The sequence below is a fragment of the Chelonia mydas genome, chromosome 5, assembly GCF_015237465.2.
Source record: "Chelonia mydas isolate rCheMyd1 chromosome 5, rCheMyd1.pri.v2, whole genome shotgun sequence".
Lineage (NCBI taxonomy): Eukaryota > Metazoa > Chordata > Testudines > Cheloniidae > Chelonia > Chelonia mydas.
Genome location: NC_051245.2, coordinates 67,263,324 through 67,284,846, shown reverse-complemented (window position 1 = coordinate 67,284,846; position 21,523 = coordinate 67,263,324). Strand labels below are relative to the sequence as shown.

The 21,523-nt window shown below is 42.8% G+C and overlaps 1 protein-coding gene across 19 annotated transcripts in view; it reads right to left on the bottom strand.

The window, feature by feature from the left end:
- Window positions 1-20,541, bottom strand: part of FER (FER tyrosine kinase) — a 427,220-nt gene extending 406,679 nt beyond the window's left edge. For 3 of the 19 annotated variants that reach the window (XM_043547702.1, XM_027817819.3, XM_037901523.2), the window contains exons 1-3: window positions 20,413-20,466; window positions 13,822-13,887; window positions 11,670-11,713 (exon numbers count right to left, since the gene is read on the bottom strand). The gene's annotated coding sequence lies outside the window, so the exon portion shown is untranslated. Of the gene's footprint in view, window positions 1-11,669; window positions 12,548-13,821; window positions 13,888-19,987 lie in introns of those variants that run through there. The other 16 variants (XM_043547704.1, XM_043547706.1, XM_043547703.1 and 13 more) reach the window with 14 other exon arrangements.
- Window positions 20,542-21,523: the final 982 nt, after the last annotated feature.

Below are 21,523 nucleotides of genomic sequence, written 5' to 3'. Positions count from 1 at the left end.
AGAAACTCTTTGGTCTCTCATTCTTTCTGCATATACAGTATAAAAAATTGACAGAGAAATCATTTGCTTCAGATGGATTTTAGTTAAAAATGGAGTGTGGGGTCTTAAAAAACTCTTTGTGAAAGACTGCATAAGGAGTCTGAGTTTAAGCCAGAAGTGACCACAAGATCTAATCTGACCTCCTAAATATCACAGGCCACCACCATCACCCACCCACAAACTAAACCCAACAACTGAAATTAGACCAATGCATTACAGCCCACAGGAAACTAAACTATTATCTGCCACAGGCAGAGAATAGGAGGGCCTGAGGTGCATCAGTGCTCGAGGCCCGCATAATGGCAGGGAAATGATTAACATATCTGACATAGATCCAGATAATCCTGGCAAATGACCCATATACATATGCTCCAAAGGCAGGCAAAAAAACTCAACCAAAGTCTCGGGGAAAATTCCTTCCCAACCCCACATACAGCGATGAGTTAAACCATGAGCATGTGAGCAAGAACCAGCCAGCCAAGCACCTGAGAGAAAGAATGCTTGGCACGACCTCGAAGGCTGACCCTCCCCACCCACTATCCTATCTCCAGCTGTGGCCATCCCTGACGCTGAAGAGAAAGCACGAAAAAACCCCTCCCAGAATGCAGGAGTGAGAGGAGGGGATTCCTTCCTGATGCTGCCAGTGGCTGGCTGAAACCCTGAAGCATGAGCTTTAGGGACATAAACCGGAAGTGAGCCCCCTAGCATCACAAACAACCCTAACATCCAATCACACTCAAACTGGTCCACCTGTCTCTTACAACTAATTAAGTTGTTTGCCCCCACAACTCCTATTGGGAGGCTGTTCCAGAAGAACATCCCTCTGATGGTTAGAAACTGTCATCTAGTTTCCAGCCTGAATCTGTCATGGTCACCGTAAGAGCTTGTAGCTCTCCTGCTCTGTTCTCTGATGTTATTGCTACCATCTTAGTAGACAGTGAAATAGAAGAAAGATCAACCGTTCAAATGGGTGACTCATGAATCTTGTCAAAACTAGGTTAAGGTACTAGTAGGAAGGGATGACTTCACAAATAAGGGGTTTAATGAGGATTAACTCCCCTAAATATCTCCCAACCATGAGATATAAGAAAAATCAATAATCTTTTAACAGGATTAGGCTCATTTCAAGGGGTATTAAGCATAATGATGGGAAAAAATGGAAACAAAATACATTTTCCATTCTTCTCCTTAATATCTTCACTAATAGGAAACAAGCAAATAGTAACAAACATAAGGAAAATGAGACTCAGGAGCGAAATTAAAAATAATTCTGAACCTTTATTTTACCACTGACGGTGGCACCCTCACCCCAATTAGGCATCTGAAGATGTCTAACGGTTCAGTTTATATGTAGTGAGTGAGGGGAGTGATCACAAGAAAGATCCTTTTGCAAATATCTTTCACTTAAGCAGATGTGCTCTCTGTTCAGGAAATAGCAATGTTGTGAAAAAAGCCTCATTACCCTCAAGATACCATTTTACCTAATGCTCCACAATCCTCTAAGATACATCTCATCCACTCTGACACACGTTTTCCATAATTTTCTCTTTCCTTTTCAAATGGAAGGAAACGAAGTGGTCTTCTAGCTTTGTCATGTTTCAAGTGCTCTTTTATGCAGGTGTCTTGGACTTACACACAACAAGAAATTCATTCTTGAGACTTGTCAATGGAAGTGTCTAACTTTGGGAATAAACTCTGATGCTGTTTTAAAGACCATTTTATCATCATGAAACACACTGTGAGGCTCTTCCACAGTAAGGCCATAAGTTCTGAAAATCATCTAGCAGATATCATTGTGACGAAGAAACAGGTTTCAATAGACTGAAAATAAGAATATTACCAGAAGCTTCTTCCAGAAGCTTTTGTTTTTGTTTTTGTTTTTTTTTTTTTGGGGGGGGGGGGGGGGTTGTCTCTTTGTTTTGTCTAAGATCAGCGGTAGAGTGTGTTCCAGTAACTGGCATACGGTTGGGATAGAGAGTCCATTTTTGAAGAGACAAGCATTTGAATCACTTCCCCCAAGCACACAACCTGGGCTAGAATTTTCCTCTCAACTGCCAAGCAATTAGATTTAGAGAACTGACATTAGGTTGTAATACTTGATCCTAAGACACAAAGTTTGGTCTCTTTGGGAGAGAAATAACAGATCCTACTCCCTGAAAAAATGTAGCTATGGTTTGGTGTTTTGCCAGTTTGTAAAAAGATTTGCTAACAGCAAGTCCAGAAGATTTAGCAACACCTCACTATGAAGAAAACATTCTTTTTTGACATGGACATGGTGACCAACAAGATATTCCATATGTATTCTCTGCCCCAACATGTCCATTGTGTTTATTCTTATTTTTCCCAGATAGGCTCGGGTATTCCCCACCATTAGTTTAAGCCTCCTGGAGCAATAGAAGATAGAGGAAATGATTGTACTGGAAACCTGCACTCCACAAGCAAGGTTCAAGGTGGTGCAAGTTCAGGTGCATAACATCAACTGTACACTTTTGGTATGCCCGTTTCAAAGATGGTATTACAATGCATGAAACCCAGGAGAAGCTGAAAAACTATCATCATGACAATCCTATTTTTGGATAGCTGGTCAATCCTTGTTTGAATTTTGTCACACCTTTCAACTCTCAGCAAAGTTCCTGTCAATGAGATATTATTTCTACTTCCAGGTGAGAGTTACATGATGGGCACAGTGAACACTATACAAGTTCAAAATTTACACTTAGATTTTTGAGCACTTTTTAATATTACTTCTCAGCTTCCTAGAATAATAATGCTCAGATAAGAATGAAGGTGTAAATATAGGTTGTCATGGTTACCAGGCAAGCTGCACAGTTGTTCCTTCTTGGGCTATCGCCAAGTGCATCAACCAGGTGTCAGGCCTCAGACCTTTAGCTCTCCTTGGGAGGCATTCTGCAAATTCATCCCCTCTTAGAGCAGAACCTGAGTTCAGCCCCCCGAATATCAACTCTGGCTACCTCAGCAGGGCTAACAGCATTTGGACCTGCTTCTTCTCCAAGCCAAGATATAAAAAAAAAAAAAAAAAAAAAAACCAGAGTCCTACACAATTTCCTTACCTGAGCTTAAACCTATTTATAGCTCTGATGCGTCTGTCTTATTCCTCATTTCTGACTTAGGAGAAAGAGCCTGAACTGCTTGCAGCCTTATCACTTTGTCTCTGACTGAGGGCTTGTCTTCACTACCAGGGTAAATCAACCTAAATTGCCCTAATCCAGCTACGTTATTCACGTAGCTGGCGTCATCATACCTTAGGTCGACTTACCCTGCTGTGTACGCTGCATTGCACCGACGGGAGACGCTCTCCGGTCGACTTACCTTACTCTTCTGAGGGAGCTGGAGTACCGGAGTCGATCAGAGAATGCTCTGCCATCGATTTAGCGGGTGGGTCTTCACTAGATCCACTAAATCGACACCCACTGCATCAATTGCAGCAGTGCCAGTCTCCCCAGTAGCAAAGACAACCTGAGTCTTCCGAGCTTGCCAGTTACTTCACTGACACACCCGAGGCCACCTCTCCCAGCTCACTCAAAAACCCCCTCCTTTTCTAGGTTCTTTTAGATTTTAGAACTCCTTTGATCCCAAGCTTAGGCTTGGAAAGAGTAAAGCCTCCTAATCTGGATGGATCCAGAATTTCTCCCTCCCCACACAAACGGATGGCCCAGCTATCGTTACCTTTGGAGCGGAGTACCTGAGGCTGACTAACCTGAACAGTTACTGACTTTAAATGGGTCATTGGTTTCCTTTCCCTTTTCCTCCTCGGTTCTGTAACCCTTTATAGCCTCCTCTGACTTTATGTATTCAAACAACTGAACAGAGGAACAGAGAAACAGTCATACATATTTACAAAAAATAATACAGGCATTTTTCCAATTGGCAACATAGGTGTCCTACACTACCACCATGGGGCAGGAGTGAGGAAAGGAAGATAGTGATGTTTCAAATAGGCAAGCTTCAGTTGTTAATGGTCTTGATAGGGTTATGTACATAAAACTCAGCCTAATCTACTGAAATTACAAGATCTCCAGAGCACATTACAGCACGAATTGAGGCTGCCTCCATCCTGAAGTTTGTCATTTTTGTGAACACATTTGGATTGTTTCAGATCTAAAACTGCTCAGCCTCTACGTCTTCTTTTATTCAATGGAAGAAAATGAAACAGAATACTTGACACAGGAGAAGGAAGTGGAAGATGTGGCCTCATAAACCAAACTACATGATCAGGGTGAGATTTTGAGAAGAGAAGCTGCACAAGTATCTGATAACTGTTTTCTTCTGTAGCTTTGGTTCCAGTATTTATTGCACTTATAAAGTTGCACCTCTCTGGGTACACAACTGTTGTAGCTAGAACAAAAGGACAGCTACAATGTCAACTGAGGGTTTGAACTCTCTTTTGCCTGCCCTATAAGAAGTGTTAAACAGCATTTTTGGATTTGTTGGACTTGTACACTATTACCTTCACCAACCAGTTGTATTCCTGTGAACTTGGAGGAACAAAAGATCTGCACAACGTGTGTGTCTGAATTCCAGAGCACAGCCACCAGTGACAGAGTCACAGAACTGGCAGGCATGCCTTGAATAGGGCACATATCACATCACAAAAGTACCCTCCATTAAAGAGGAAGCCATGAAACTCATTGTTTGTGGGGTCAATGGTCTTCAAGACATCACACCAGTTCATGGGTGCTCTAGCCACTGGCGGCTGTTGCAGAGTCTCCGAGTGCAACTGCACCCACAGAAATCAGGCCCAGATGTGCACAACTCACATGGCTGAGAGCACAGCTGGCACCAAGGTCCCACTCCGCCTGCCAAACTCATGACAGCTCCTCTCAACATCATGGACCAACAGAGAGCCAGGAACCAACAAGGAGGAGCAATGCAGGCTGGCTCTCCTTGTCTGGCCTGGAACAGAGCTACTGAGTAGTGGCAGGGAGAGGAAGATGGGGGTGGGAGCCTGTTACACTGCCACTGAGTCAGTGGTGCCTAGTCCTTCTGCTCCTGCCCATTCTGTGCTCCAATGCCAACTTTCTCCTGGGGATCCCAGGGGAAGAGGCAAGAAAGGCTAGATGTGGGGCACAGAGAGGAAGACCATAAAATCCTTTCCCCCCAAGGAAGCCTCCAAACAACAGGGAGAAGTAAGGAGCAAGGGGATCAGGGAAGCATGGCAGGGACCCATAGGAGCGGATGATAAGGGGGGGTCCCTCAAGAACTGAAATTCCTGGGAGCAGGTGGGTGTAGGGGTTCATATGGGGAAGGTAGGGATTCATATGGGGAAGGTAGTGACTGCTGCTTTTCTGAGTTTCTGTTATAATCGTAATTAAACCTTTTAACGCTGAACTGCATACATGTGCTGTACAAGAGTTTTGCATAATCAGTCTCTTCTACAGTAGCACATGTATACAATTATAGCAGCACAGCAGGAGTAAGTCAAGCGTAAGGAGACTTGATTATGATTACTGTTTATTAGGTCTCTACCTGACTACACAGTAAAGATTTACTGCACCAATGATACTGCCAAGAATGACCTTGAGCGGATCACTGCAGGCTACGTGGCTCTGGAAAGAAGGATAAAGGAGTTTGAGGCGCAAGTGGTGTTCTCGTCCATCCTCTCGTGGAAGGAAAAGGCCTGGGTAGAGACTGTCGAATCGCGGAAGTCAACGAATGGCTACGCAGGTGGCGTCAGAGAGAAGGCTTTGGATTCCTTGACCATGGGATGGTGTTCCAAGAAGGAGGAGTGCTAAGCAGAGACAGGCTCCTCCTAACGAAGAGAGGGAAGAGCATCTTCGCAAGCAGGCTGGCTAACCTAGTGAGCAGGCCTTTAAACTAGGTTCACCGGGGGAAGGAGACCAAAGCCCTGAGGTAAGTGGGGAAGTGGGATACTGGGAGGAAGCACAAGCAGGAGCGCGTGAGAGAGGAGGGCTCCTGCCTCATACTGAGAAAGCAGGACAATCAGCGAGTTCTCTCAAGTGCCTATTCATAAATGCACGAAGCCTGGGAAACAAGCAGGGAGAACTGGAAGTCCTGGCAAAGTCAAGGAATTATGATGTGATTGGAATAACAGAGACTTGGCGGGATAACTCACATGACTGGAGTACTGTCATGGATGGATATAAGCTGTTTAGGAAGGACAGGCAGGGCAGAAAAGGTAGGGGAGTTGCATTGTATGTAAGAGAGCAGTATGACTGCTCAGAGCTCAAGTATGAAACTGCAGAAAAACCTGAGAGTCTCTGAATTAAGTTTAGAAGTGTGAGCAACAAGGGTGATGTCATGGTGGGAGTCTACTATAGACCACCGGATCAGGGGATGAGGCGGACGAGGCTTTCTTCTGGCAACTCACAGAAGTTACTAGATCGCATGCCCTGGTTCTTATGGGAGACTTCAATCACCCTGATATCTGCTGGGAGAGCAATACAGCGGTGCACAGACAATCCAGGAAGTTTTTGAAAAATGTAGAGGACAATTTCCTGGTGCAAGTGCTGGAGGAACCAAGTAGGGGCAGAACTCTTCTTGACCTGCTGCTCACAAACCGGGAAGAATTAGTAGGGGAAGCAAAAGTGGATGGGAACCTGGGAGGCAGTGACCATGAGACGGTCGAGTTCAGGGACCTGATACAAGGATGAAAGGAAAGCAGCAGAATATGGACCTTGGACTTCAGAAAAGCAGACTTTGACTCCCTCAGGGAACTGATGGGCAAGAGCCTCTAGGAGAATAACATGAGGGGGAAAGGAGTTCAGGAGCGCTGGCTGTATTTTAAAGAATCCTTATTGAGGTTACAGGGACAAATCATCCCGATGTGTAGAAAGAATAGTAAATATGGCAGGCGACCAGCTTGGCTTAACAGTGAAATCCTTGCTGATCTTAAATACAAAAAAGAATCTTTCAAGAAGTGGAAGATTGGACAAATGACCAGGGAGGACTATAAATATATTGCTTGGGCATGCAGGAGTGAAATCAGGAAGGCCAAATCACACCTGGAGTTGCAGCTAGCAAGAGATGTTAAGAGTAACAAGAAGGGTTTCTTCAGGTATGTTAGCAACAAGAAGAAAGTCAAGGAAAATGTGGGCCCCTTACTGAATGAGGGAGGCAACCTAGTGACAGAGGATGTGGAAAAAGCTAATGTACTCAATGCTTTTTTTGCCTCTGTCTTCACGAACAAGGTCAGCTCCCAGACTGCTGCACTGGGCAGCACAGCATGGGGAGGAGGTGACCAGCCCTCTGTGGAGAAAGAAGTAGTTTGGGACTATTTAGAGAAGCTGGACGTGCACAAGTCCATGGGGCCGGATGCGTTGCATCCGAGAGTGCTAAAGGAGTTGGCGGATGTGATTGCAGAGCCATTGCCATTATCTCTGAAAACTCATGGCAATTGGGGGAAGTCCCGGACGACTGGAAAAAGGCTAATGTAATGCCCATCTTTAAAAAAGGGAAGGAGGAGGATCCTGGGAACTATAGGCCAGTCAGCCTCACCTCAGTCCCTGGAAAAATCATGGAGCAGGTCCTCAAGGAATCAATTCTGAACCACTTAGACGAGAGGAAAGTGATCAGGAACAGTCAGCATGGATTCACCAAAGGCAAGTCATGCCTGACTTATCTAACTGCCTTCTATGACGAGATAACTGGCTCTGTGGATGAAGGGAAAGCAGTGGACGTGTTGTTCCTTGACTTTAGCAAAGCTTTTGACATGGTCTCCCACAGTATTCTTGCCAGCAAGTTAAAAAAGTATGGGCTGGACCAATGCACTATAAGGTGGATAGAAAGCTGGCTAGATTGTCAGGCTCAACAGGTCGTGATCAATGGCTCCATGTCTAATTGCCAGCCGGTATCAAGTGGAGTGCCTCAAGGGTTGGTCCTCGGGCCGGTTTTGTTCAATATCTTCATTAATGATCTGGAGGATGGGTGGATTGCACCCTCAGCAAGTTTGCAGATGACACTAAACTGGGAGGAGAGGTAGATAAGCTGGAGGGTAGGGATAGGATACAGAGGGACCTAGACAAATTAGAGGATTGGGCCAAAAGAAACCTGATGAGGTTCAACAAGGACAAGTGCAGAGTCCTGCACTTAGGACGGAAGAATCCAATGCACTGCTACAGACTAGGGACCAAATGGCAGTTCTGCAGAAAAGAACCTAGGGGTTACACTGGAAGAGAAGCTGGATATGAGTCAACAGTGTGCCCTTGTTGCCAAGAAGGCCAATGGCATTTTGGGATGTATAAGTAGGGGCACTGCCAGCAGATTGAGGGACATGATCGTTCCCCTCTATTCGACATTGGTGAGGCCTCATCTGGAGTACTGTGTCCAGTTTTGGGCCCCACACTACAAGAAGGATGTGGATAAACTGGAGAGAGTCCAGGAAGGGCAACAAAAATGATTAGGGGTCTGGAACACATAACTTATGAGGAGAGGCTGAGGGAACTGGGATTGTTAAGTCTACAGAAGAGAAGAATGAGGGGGGATTTGATAGCTGCTTTCAGAGGTGGTTCCAGAGAAGATGGTTCCAGAGAGGATGGTTCTAGACTATTCTCAGTGGTAGAAGAGGACAGGACAAGGAGTAATGGTCTCAAGTTGCAGCGGGGGAGGTTTAGGTTGGATATTAGGAAAAACTTTTTCACTAGGAGGGTGGTGAAACACTGGAATGTGTTACCTAGGGAGGTGGTAGAATCTCCTTCCTTAGAAGTTTTTACGGTCAGGCTTGACAAAGCCCTGGCTGGGATGATTTAATTGGGGATCGGTCCTGCTTTGAGCAGGGGTTTGGACTAGATGACCTCCTGAGGTCCCTTCCAACCCGGATATTCTATGATTCTATGATTTCATAGCCGCTTTAAGTGTTCATCAACTAATGCAAAATTACAGTTTAATATCAGGTAGAAATACCCTGGAGCTACCAGACTGGGCCCTCTCTGACTCCTCACACCCCATCCCTGTGCAGAAGGCAGCAATTTCACAGACATGGACCCTCTCTGACACACCCCATCCCCTGCCTATTTATTCTTCATTATGAAAACAGGCCTACACTATACCATCTAGATGTCATTATAATCAAGTGGCATTTAAAAAATTCCTGGAATTACTTTGATATGTGTCTCTTAAATAAAAGGAGATGAAAAAACCTTGGCTCATGAAACCTGAATCATCTTTATTACTAAATAAAATTGGGACATATAGTGAGGAAGGTATATTGGCTTCAAAGTCAGTTGTATCATCTATGCCAGATTAGCAGTTACTAGGTACTAGTGTTCATACATAGACTTCAAAAGAACTGAGAGTATAAATGACAGACCCTTAGACGAGAGGATTAGAATATAGTCTCACTGACAGTTAGAACTTCAGGCAAAGGGATGTTGGGGAAAAGGTAGAGCCCATAATAGAAAGACAGACACAGAATGCTTGAACTATCATCTCCAATTTACTAAGACTAGAACTACAAAGGTTTAACCTACCTACCTTGGGTGTTGCCTACCCTGTACACTAGATATGATATTATTCCATTTGCCTTGGATTTAATTCAATTTACTAATAAAATACAATTTACTAATAAACTTTAAAACTTCGTAATCTGAGTGGCACTGTGATCCTATGTGCCAGGCCACAATACACGAACAGGGAGCCAGGCTCAGCCTCGTGGGACAGAAGCCACTGCTGCAGCGTAAATTCTCTCTCAAGCATCCTCCCCTTCCCACCAGCCTGGGATTATGGTTGCAGTAATGAGGCAAAGGGTGCTGCTGCAAGTGGTTGGTGCCATTGGGCAGTACATGTAGGAATAGGCAGTGGCAGAGTGCACCCACTGAACTGGGAGCCTGCATCATCCCCTGATGCTATGAAGTCCCTGTTCAGGGACTTTTCTACTTTCCTGTTCATTAGGACTTCTGAGGAAGAATGCCACTAACAATATCTTTAAGCAGTGAACCCATCTTAGCATCACCCTTACAAAAAATTAATATGGAATCCTTAATCTCCTGAATTTAAGTATTAAAGATCAGTTGTTTAATCTTTTGCCCTTGTCTTGGAATCCTTTTCTAGATCAAGTGAAGAACAGAGTAAGAATTCTTGCTTATCTTCAAAGGAGAGGTATCTCCTGGGGTCTTTAAATATGCATTTGCTTGTACGGGTTACATAGGCTGGACACCAATGATACTTGGTTACTTTCCTTTTCGTGGCTTCACATCCATCTCGAGGAAAGACCCTTCCCATATGCAATGGTCAGTGTTCCTACTCAGACTTTAATATTTCACCCTCCACAAGACGCAGGACAAGGGAGACTTTATGTAGAGGTTGCTCTAATGGAAACATTTTTATTCAATCTTAAAATACTGACAGTGTCTCATTAATGAAAAAATTACTTAAACAAGTTTAGCATTATTAAATCCAATTTACTTTTTATTTATATTTGCTTTCATTGTCAAAGTTGAGAGAATTTTTTTTTAAAATAACTGTCCTTTTCATTTGACTAGTCATTTCTGACTCTGTATATGGGCCCTACTAAATTCATGGTCCATTTTGGTCAATTTCACGGTCATAGAATTTTTAAAATTGTAAATTTCATGATTTCAGCTATTTAAATCTGAAATTTCACAGTGTTGTAATTGTATGGGTCCTGACCCAGAAAGGAGTTGGGGGGATGGGGAGGAGGTCACAAATTGTAGGGGGTGTTGCAGTACTACTGCCCTTACTTCTGCGCTGCTGATGGTAGCAGCGCTGCCTTCAGAGCTGAGCAGCTGGAGAGCGGTGGCTGCTGGCCAGGAGCCCAGTTCTGAAGGCAGAGCCACCATCAGCAGCAGTGCAGGAGTAAGGGTGGCATGGTATGGTATCGTCACCATTACTTCTGCACTGTTGCTGGTGGGGCACTGCCTTCAGAGCTGGCCACCCGGCCAACAGCCACCGCTCTCCAGCCGCCCAGCCAGAGAGAAAGAGTGGCAATACCGCAACCCCCCTAAAATAACCCACAACTCCCTGCAACTCCTTTCTGGGTCAGGACCCCCAATTTGAGAAATGTTGGTCATCCTGGTGAAATCTGTATAGTATATGGTAAAAACACACAAAAGACCAAATTTCACAGTCCGTGATGTGTTTTTCGTGGCCATGAATTTGGTAGGGCCCTGCTCATTTGTTTCAGAAGTCACAAGGTGTGTAGCAGACGAGACAGTTGAATGTTACCCTGGAGAAGTGGATTCTACGCCTCTGCAATAGAATTCCTATATGATGTTGGGTAAGTCATTTACACGCAACTTTTCACAGGTGGTCACTAGTTGTGTGTTCCCTCTGGCGTCTGATTTGCAAATGAGCTGAACACTCACATATGAAGTGCTATATAATGCTAAGTATTCTGAGAATTCTAGTCTTGGGCATCTCAAAATGGAAATCCAAAAATGGTGCATATTTTTATCTTAATGTATCCTTGCCTCAGTTCCCCATCAGTAAAATGTGGATACTACCCTCTCTTCACTGGTGTGTTGTTAAAATAAATAAATGTTTTTAAGCAATCAGATAGTATAGCAATGAAAATCATGGAAAAGCCATAAGAAAATTAACTGTTCTGTATCCAGACAAGGGTTTGAACAGTTTGTAGGAAAAAAGGCATATACCACTTTTTAATAATGAGAACAAAATATTGAATTTCTACTCACTAAGCAAGCACCGTCCATCCTATGTATAGATTGAAGCAGGGGCCCTAAGCAAAAAACAGTATTTAATTACAGGATCACATACTATCATTATGCATAAGCACATGGAGCCAAATTAAGGCCAACCTTTATGTTCTTTTTACATAGCTTTTTGGTATATTAAATAATGCAAGGCAGAATCCCTCTGCTATACATCATGATATATTCTCCTCCCCCTCCACAAAGAAAATAACCACAAAATTTGGCACTAGCATTTCTTTTCACCCCAGAAAAGATTAGCAAAGATGGTACATGAAGAAACTGAGGTACAATTCTATACGGATCAAGCCAGTACAGTAGTCCCCCAGTTTTGTGAACACAAAAATTAACCCACAAAAAATTAAGTTTTTCGTGATTAGATTAAAAATTTCAAGGCCAGAAAGGAATATTATGGCCATCTATGATGACTTCCTGTATAATGTAAAGCTGATCACCATAACCCTAAGACATTCCCATGGCAACTACGAAGAATTTCCTGGCATACAGTGAAAAATAGATCTGATGCACCTTTATTTGCATAAGCTGGCTAGTGACAAGTTCAACTATTAGAAAGCAGTTAGAAATTAGAATGGTTGGATTCTGCCTTCAGTGTGACAAAGGAGTACTGAAAAAGGAAGTGGAGACCTGCATAGCATACAGCAAATACAAAATGTAAGTGGAGGTAAGAAGCATCCTGCAGAATACTTAGTTTGAATAACTGTTTGAATGTCCAGGTTAGCAACGGTACAAGCCTAGACACGTATGCTGAAGCATAGAAAAATGTCATTTTTATCATTAGTTTTAAGTTAAAAACATAAGAATGGCCATATTGGGTCAGACTATCTCACCCAGTATCCTGTCTTCCAATAGCGGCTGATCCCTTGGTTCTTGTGTTATGTGAAGGGGTAAACAACACTTCCTTATTCACTTTCTCCACACCATTCAAGATTTTATACACCTCTATCATATCTGCCAGAATTGCCTCTGGAGCCTTTTTAAAAAGTCAGCATTACATTAGCTATCCTCCAGTCATCTGGTACAGAGGTTGATGAAAGTGATGGATTACATACCAGTTAGTAGTTCTGCAACTTCATATATGAATTCCTTCAGAATTCTTGGGTGAATATCATTTGGTCCTAGTAACTTATTACTGCTTGATTTAACTATTTGTTTTTTATCTTTCAGATGAAATATATATAGTAGGTTCATTCTCAGGAGTGAGTTACAACCTCACTAATTACACTTTTACTGGATCATATATAGCTTTCTCCCACTGTCGAGCAACTATAATTGAACATGGTGGAAATTCTATGTTTCATCATTTTTCCATTTTAAAAATATAGAAAATTACAAAACATTTTAAAAGTTGAGATTTTACAGCAAGCCATTCAAATGTCATGATGTTAGAAACTTAAGGTTGACAGTGCAACCTTACATATATCTCCTTATGTACAATCAAGATATATGGTATGATAACTTAAGACTTTTTTCTATAGGACCCCTGCCTCATCAGTACAGAAGTTTAATAATGCTCAGTGAACAAGACTGCTGTTCAGTATTTTTCTCCATGCTCTGTGAACCGCCATATACATCATTTACCATTCCAACACTGGATCAAATAGAGTTTGGACGGTTGCTTGTTTTAACTCTTTCATTAGAGATTTCTGTAATTGTAACCTCACCTGAATTTTTCTGATATCCTGGTGAGAGTGGCAATTTGCATTATCCCCATTTCACTTATATAAAGCTAAGGCACAGAGAAACTAAGTCTGCAGATTAGGCAAAAACAGAACACTGAGCTTCTTTGGGGTGATCCATAACACCATTCATCCTCTTCCAAGAGACCTATTACATGCATTATATACACCATATGGTTTTTACAATGATTGAAGAGAGGCTGTTACAGCTACCAGCTTCACTGAGCATACAACTGCATTAAGTGAGGCCACAGATCAATTCACTATGCAGGCTTGCCTCATTCCCTGTCAAACAATCTGACTGAAACAGATTGTCCTATGGTTATAAAACAAAGTATGTGGACATAAAGTAAAAAACATAATACTCAAGAAAAAGGGGGCAGAGTCAAAGCTACAGACAGCTTTCATTTTCTGAAGAATGCTTCACAGTGAAACCTTACCATTCTTTTCATGTAGGTTTATCTTGTATGAAACTGCATATACATGCTTTGCTTCTTTGTCATGGTCTGTAAATAAATCACACTTGTTCTGGATTATCCAATGAAGTATTGTTTATAAATCAAGATGTTAAACAGCCTAAACCAGCTTGCACTCACAATACAATACATTCAAGCCAGAAAGGCACAGGAGAGAATATAATCTGAATTTCACTCTATCCTGAAAAGTAATTGTGACATCAGGAAAAGGAAATCCTACCACCTAGGCTTGAGAAAGTCTACTTGCCCAAGACAAACAGGAAAAGTTAACTTGCACAAAGCAAGCAGGAATTTGGAGTAGGTGAAGAGAGTGCAGGGAAGGGAGAGCCAGCGAACAGAGGGGGCATATGATTTTAAGAGTGTAGGTAAGCAATTTAGATATTAAAATAATGCTGAACATTAAGTGGTTTGATATATACTGAACAACATTCATATACGACAGTGAGATTAGACCAGTAATACTTAAGACTAAGGCTCAAGAGCCGCAAGCAGCTCTTTAATGCATCTCCCGCAGTTCTTTGCAGCACATAATAGTCAAACACTGTGCGATTTAATTAACCAATCTAAAATATTAACTAATCAGGATGCTTTTCCTATGTTATCAGCCAATTGTAGAATACTTGGTCAGTCATTTTGCTGTGAGAATAACTATATATAAAGAAAAAGAGTAAATGAAACAATGAATTCACACTACTATGGCTCCTTTAGGTAATGCTGATTGCCTATCTGGCTCCTGAAGCACTGAGGTCTTGAGTATCACTAGATTAGACCAACATGCAAAATACTTATTACTGCAAGGACCATATAGGAAAATATTTTTAGAATTAGTTTTTTATGCCATGTAAGAATTATTATCCCGCACCATAGAGATATCCTATTTTCATACCTTTAAAAGAAAACTTCCAAAGACAAGAAAGAAAGGGTGCAATAATTTAAATGAGCACTCTGCACTGGCCTAACTTGGCTTCCATTAGCCACTGAAGTCAATGGTAAAACTTCCAAATATGGGAAGATTTTCAAAATGCAATTCACTTCTGAAAAGTGCTTCAGTAGAAATGGCAGTGGGATTCCAGATCTAGTCTCTAACTTCAAGATTCACTAATTCATCAAGAGCTTTTTTTAAAAACTTTTTTTCTCATAACTGCCAGTTCCACAAATAGTCAGCTATAAACTGGGATCTTTCTAGATCAGGCATCACTAGAAATAAAGATTACAGAGCCCAATATCTCTATAAACATCCAAGAACAGAATTTGGTCCTGCAATGGCAAAATAATTAATAATTCCAATGATGTGCAATCCAGAAAAATCCAACTGAATTAAAATGTATTAAATATGACAGTACATAGGAGTATCAGATCTGTTGATTAACAAATACCATATTCAGTTCCATTTCTGATCATAATCAAATTAAGCAGGGGGAGGCGAATGTTTATCTCTGAAAATATTTCTACTTTCACTCCTCTATGTCAGGTTTCAGAGTAACAGCCATGTTAGTCTGTATTCGCAAAAAGAAAAGGAGTACTTGTGGCACCTTAGAGACTAACCAATTTATCTGAGCATAAGCTTTCGTGAGCTACAGCTCACTTCATTGGATGCATCCGATGAAGTGAGCTGTAGCTCATGAAAGCTTATGCTCAGATAAATTGGTTAGTCTCTAAGGTGCCACAAGTACTCCTTTTCTTCCTCTATGTCAGACTTTAAGCAACTTTTTAAATGTTTTTCTTGAATATACATTGAAAAATCACATAGTTATGCATCTTGCTTGTATGAAGTCTCCCTTAGAATTAATCAGAGGCAGGACAGTTGTAACAAACCAATGTTTTATATAATATTTTTGGACTTCAAGATATAGATACATTTCTAACTGCTTATAGATTATTAAAATTATTTACTCAGCAGTAGAATTGTCAAAGGAAAATTTATTACACAATGTAACAAACTGAAGACCTAAGTATAAGAAAAATCTTTTAGTTTGTAATCAGTACTCCAGTAACTGGAGCTGATTTCACATTGCATTAGGGGAGCATCGCGAGCACGAAGCAGCAATGAAGCCATTGCAAGTGACCACAGGTGGCTCATCCCAGGGACAGGAAATCCACTCACAGCATAGTAGGTCCTACTACCACAACCATCCCTAGAGCTTGCCTAAGGGGCATGGCCAGGATTTTCTTGTGCCCTGGTGTTCAAAATCGACTACAACCGCTCTTTGGCTATTGGCAAATTGTGCAATCTAGAGCAAGCGTTCTCAAACTGAGGGTCGGGACCTCTCAGGGGGTTGAAAGGTTACTACACGGGGGGTCACAAGCTGTCAGCCTCCACCCCAAACCCCATTTTGCCTCCAGCATTTATAATGGTGTTAAAGTATTTTTAATTTATAAGGGGGTCGCACTCCGAGGCTTGCTATGTGAAAGGGGTCAGGAGTATAAGTTTGAGAACCACTGATCTAGAGCAATCCTTAGGAACTAATTTAGAAATGGAGACAGAACAAGCAGCAAAACAGCACACACAGAGAATGAGAAAAACACAAAGGGGCTGAAGGCTCCCTCTTGCCTCCAAGTCGAGTGGTTGACTACAGGCAGGCAGCCCATCTGAATGAGAGTTTCTAAACCGGCACAAAACTCTTAAACCAAACCAGCTGCTCTGCCTTCTTATATTTGGTCTGATAGAAAGGAAATGCCCTGCAGGAGAGGACAACACAAGATATCAAAGAGCCTAGTTTTTCCACTTCATTCTTTTAAGCTTAAGTGTTATGCTGACAGCAAATTAGAATAGTGATGATGGTCCTAAAAGCTCTCTTGTTCAAAATCCTTTCTATAAATTGTGTGCTGTAGCTCCAGTATGGAACTATGTTTAAAAAAGGAATTTATCTTGAGCCAAAATAAAGTGTTATAGTTAATTTTTGTAAGCCTTTACTAACAAGTTTACACTTTGAGGCTAATGTTGCATGGATATTAATATTCACCTCAAAGAAATCTCCGAACCAAATTTAAAAACATTTTTTATTTTAATGAATATTTAGTCTTTAAAAACAAAATCATTTGCAACAGCAACTGTAATAATAAAAATCGAGTATAAAAACTATACTATGTTAATTTAAATATAAATTATTTTAAGTCCTCTCGCTGTTTAAAAATGTATTCCATATGCACATTTTTGTAGAACAGAGAGCTTTCTATTGTGATTTGAGACGGTGAACACTTTATTTGTCTTAATTCTCTCCTCCATTTTTAAGAAAACTGTGAGTACAATGTAGTTTGTATACAACTCCTAAATAAGTATATCAGAACAGTTTATAATTAAGTTAGTGTTTAGTGTTGAGTAATAAAAAAAGAGGCTTTAAAGTAAAATTTAATATTTAGTAGGAAGAACAACAAATATTTTCTCCAGAGGGAAGTACATTACATAAACTCTCTCCTTCTCCCACCTACCTGTCAATAAAAGGAACCCCTTTCCCTTCTCTAAGCCCACTTCCCACACGCTAACAGACTCCTCCCTGTAAACAGATGACCTCATGCAACTAGGCTACCTCCCTGCATGAAGTAGCTCTGTCTGGGCTTTACGCCAGTTTTTCCGTGCCCCCAGCATGACTGGGAAACATACCCTACTTCACCCTGTTGGTTCCCAGTTCAAACACGAGGTGAGTGACTGACAGCAAGAGGAAAAGGCAATGTGGAGAGTAACATGAGATTCAGCACAGGGGGAAAACAGGATCAATCTATACTTGCCCAAGGCAAGAATCCTGTGTCAACCTACCTCCCACTAGCAAGACCCCGTTCCTCCTCATGCTACAAAATAATATGCTAAATTAAAGAAGTCCGTGAAAAGTACAGGCATACATTTTGAAGTTTGTATGAATTCAGTGGGCGCTATATTATCCACTTCTGGTCCCGTTTAGTAAGTTAGCTCTCTCTTTCCTTTTGCATAAAGTCTGAGCTTCTAAAAATTCCACCCTTACCTACACTTTACTTTCTACATCTCTCACAGAATGCTCACTTTTTTATCACTTTTTCTTCTTTCTAATCTCTCATTAAAATTAATTTATTCTATGACATTAACATTAAGTCAGCAGTATAGAGTAAAAGATCACACCACTTTAAGCTTGGACCTTGCCGTATATATCACCATAAATAGATGAGAAACAAAACGATCAGAGTAGAGGCTTGAGGGAAAGAGTTGTACACTCACAGCACTGAACCAATGTCCAATATTCAAATTAACATGTGATACTCCAGCAGGAGAAACTATATATAAGCAAATCAAGGACAGAATTTGCATTGGAACAAGTAAATCATAGCATTCCTCAACACAGGGGCTGTCATTGCCTTCCACCTACATTTCCTTCCTTCCCCGTCCTTGTTTTAGGGAGTTACGACTACCTCCCTTTTCTAAATGGGATCATGGGTCCTGAAATTTGTGGGAAAGAGAATTTCTTATTCTAACATAGGGTCTTCATATGGGAGAGTTTGAGAACCACGAACCTAAATCCTCCTTCCCGTATTTAACACACATCCTGCCTCCCCCTTCTCTTCAACTAATTGTTACACCCACTTTTTACTTCCTGTTCTATTAGGCTGTAAATTCTTCATGACAGGAACCTTGAGTACCCAAACTTGTTCAGCATCTTTTCATAATAGGATCCTCAATCCTGACTGCAATCTCCAGGCACTATCATAATACAAATAAAAGAGATGTAGGATTGAATCTATGAGATCAGAGTTTTTGAGACAGTGACTTCTAATACAAGAAACAGAAAATAATTTTGTACATAAATTACTTAAAATCTTGTAATCTAATAATCCTTAATTTGCTATTTTGTATATACTATATACATATTTAATTTAGATCAAGCAAAGGTATTGGGGATTTTTTTTAAATTAATCTAATGTTTAAGAGATGACCTCTGAAAGTACTGTTGCTGACCCTATACAATTACACAAACTTGCTCTTCTAGTCCAAAGATCTCCTCAAAGGTCACTTCTTTCATGTTAGCCTTCCAGCAATAACCTCCACCCATAAATTCATTGTAGACAATATATTCAAGTTGATTACACAGTGAACAAAAAGGAGGAATTTACCAGATGCATATGTTACTATATGTTTACTCCGTGATCATTCACTATTGAAACTCAGCCTCCCCATACCTCTCTCCTTGTTTATCACATGCTTTAATTCTAAACTGCTCAAGGCAGGGACCTTTCACTTATTATTTAAAAGCACCATGTACCTTGACTGCGCTATGCCAATAATAAATCTAATCTTCTGGAGAACACATCTTTGTTTCTTAATAAGGTTCCACGAATATTCTGCTTGAAAATATTCACTGTTTTTTAGTTTGAAACAAATTTCATTCTAATCTAAACAAAATGCATCTGCCCAACTTTGTCAGTAGCTATTGTTTGAATCTATTTTACATGGACATAATTTCTCTGCCTTTGCTTTCACTACAGTGCCATTTATTTTATTTTAACATAACCTCAGACTGACAACATCTAAAACACTTCATGTAGGTTTGTGATGAAAATTTGGGTTTGAAGACAATTATCAAGAGTAAGCTGCAAGTGGGTTTTTGCAGTGTTCATCCACAGGAATTCATCAAGGTCCAGAATTTTTAGTGTGTTAGGAGCAGCTAGATTTGTTCTCTATTTTGATTGTAACAGTTAGGAGCCTGGGGTCAAAAATCAGCAGGCTCCAACTTTTCCCTTTTCCTTTGCAAAGAACTTTCTCAGGCTCATCCCCGCACCCTATCCCCGTCCCCACTCAGAACCCTAGGCCTATTACTACTGTTTATTAAAATAGTGCCCAAGATCCAATCTAGAATGGAGTCCCATTGTGCTGGGCACTGCACAAGCAGGAGTACCCAGTCCCTGCTCCCAAGAGCCTACAGTCTGAACAACTAGGGTTGTAGCACACCAGCAGCGCGAACAAAGCAAGGGTACAACTAATGGCACATGAGCTCCACAACTGGGGGGACGGGGGGGCGGGTTTCGCTAAGCGGAAAGGGGAGGGGAAGGGGGCCGTGCACTAAAGGGGGCGAAGGAGCAGCTGTGGAGTGAAGCACCTTGGCAGAAGAGGAAGGCTGAAGCAAATACACAAGCACCCCCCACGGGCTGACACCCAGCAACGCCTCACCCTCGTGCGCAGACCCCCGGCCAGCGCGCAGCGACGCCCGCACTCCGCGCTCTCCCGCCGCCGCTCAGGCCAGGAGTGGGGGCGACACTGACGAGGCTGGAAAGGGCGGGGCACACAGCGACCCTCGCTACGGGAGACGCCGGGTCGGGCGTCGCTCGCTGGACACGGGCTGACAAGCGGCACCGGGTGCTCGCAGGCGCCCCACGGGCCAGGGGACCCGGCTGCCGCCGCCCCTGCCCGGCTGCAGGTAACTCAGCGAGCTGGGCCTAGCCGCCCCCCATCCTGCCCCGCAACAGCCCCGCAGACGAGGCCCAGGCGGGAACAGAGGCCACCTCTCCGGTCCCCTTCCCACCTCGCTGCCCCACCCAAGCCCCGCTGCCAGGATACGGGGCCGCCGAACCGCGCCGCGCGCGGCACCTTCCTACCTGACAAGCCGAGCCCCTCTACCACAGCGCGACGTCACAGCCCCGCCAGCGTCCCGTGAGCGCCGCCAACGAATCAGCGCGGACCTCTAGCCACTCGACAGCCAATCCACATGAACCCTGCCCCCTTGTGACACTCTTAGTCCAGCAACCAATTCCGTAGAAAGGAATGACCTGCCGTTCCCGCCCCTGCTCCAAAGGAAGCAAGGCGATTGGCAGAGGAGTCTAGTGGGCGGAACACTGGAAGACGTGAGGAGGGCGTGGCCTGTCTGCGCCGGCCGCTGTAAGAGATGCGTTCTGAAGGTTGGCGACGGCGTTGGTCTAGGGGTTGGTGCGAGACAGTCTTCCGGGTTCTAATCCCGCAGAGGTGGCGGTCCTCCTCCTCCTCCTCCTCCTCCTCCTGCTTCTGCTGGGTGGCCTGAAACTAGGACTCACCCGCCTGCTTGGTGGTGCGGGCGCACGCTGTTATTGTTGCGGTGGTTCTTTACTGACAAGAGCAGCCCTTCTGTGGCACCACGGGGACCAAGCTGCCTTGTCAAGTGCCCACCCTGTTCCACCTGGATATGGTTCCCCAGCAGGAGCTAGGTAATGCAGTCAGTAGCTGCCCGAGGTAGGGTGACCAGATACCAAGTGTGAAAACTGGAGAGGGGGTGGAGGGTAATAAGTGCCCATATAAAGCAAAGCCCCAAATATCAGGACTGTTCCCAAAAAATCAGGATATCTGGTCACCCTAGCTCCAGGCCTTTCAAGATGTGACTCAGGCCTGCCCAAAAATCAATATTTTGGAGATAACTAAATGGGGAGTTTGGTTTATTTGCCTTGTGAGGGTTGTTCCTTTCCTGTGCATTCAGGAATAATGTAAAGCGTTAAAAACTTTCACTGCCACTCAGGTGAACTGGGATGTGAATCCTTTACCTCAGGGAGCCTGCATTTAAAGAAAAACACCCAACAGCTTGGGACAAAGAGAAATAGAGTGGAGATAGAGTTGTGAGAGTAAGCCACAGAACAAAGCATGCTGCGCAAGGAATGCCAGGATATCTCGTGCACAGAAGATAGTCTCCACTGCATACTGTAACCAAAAGTAAGGGTAGGTCTACACTTAAAATGTTGCACT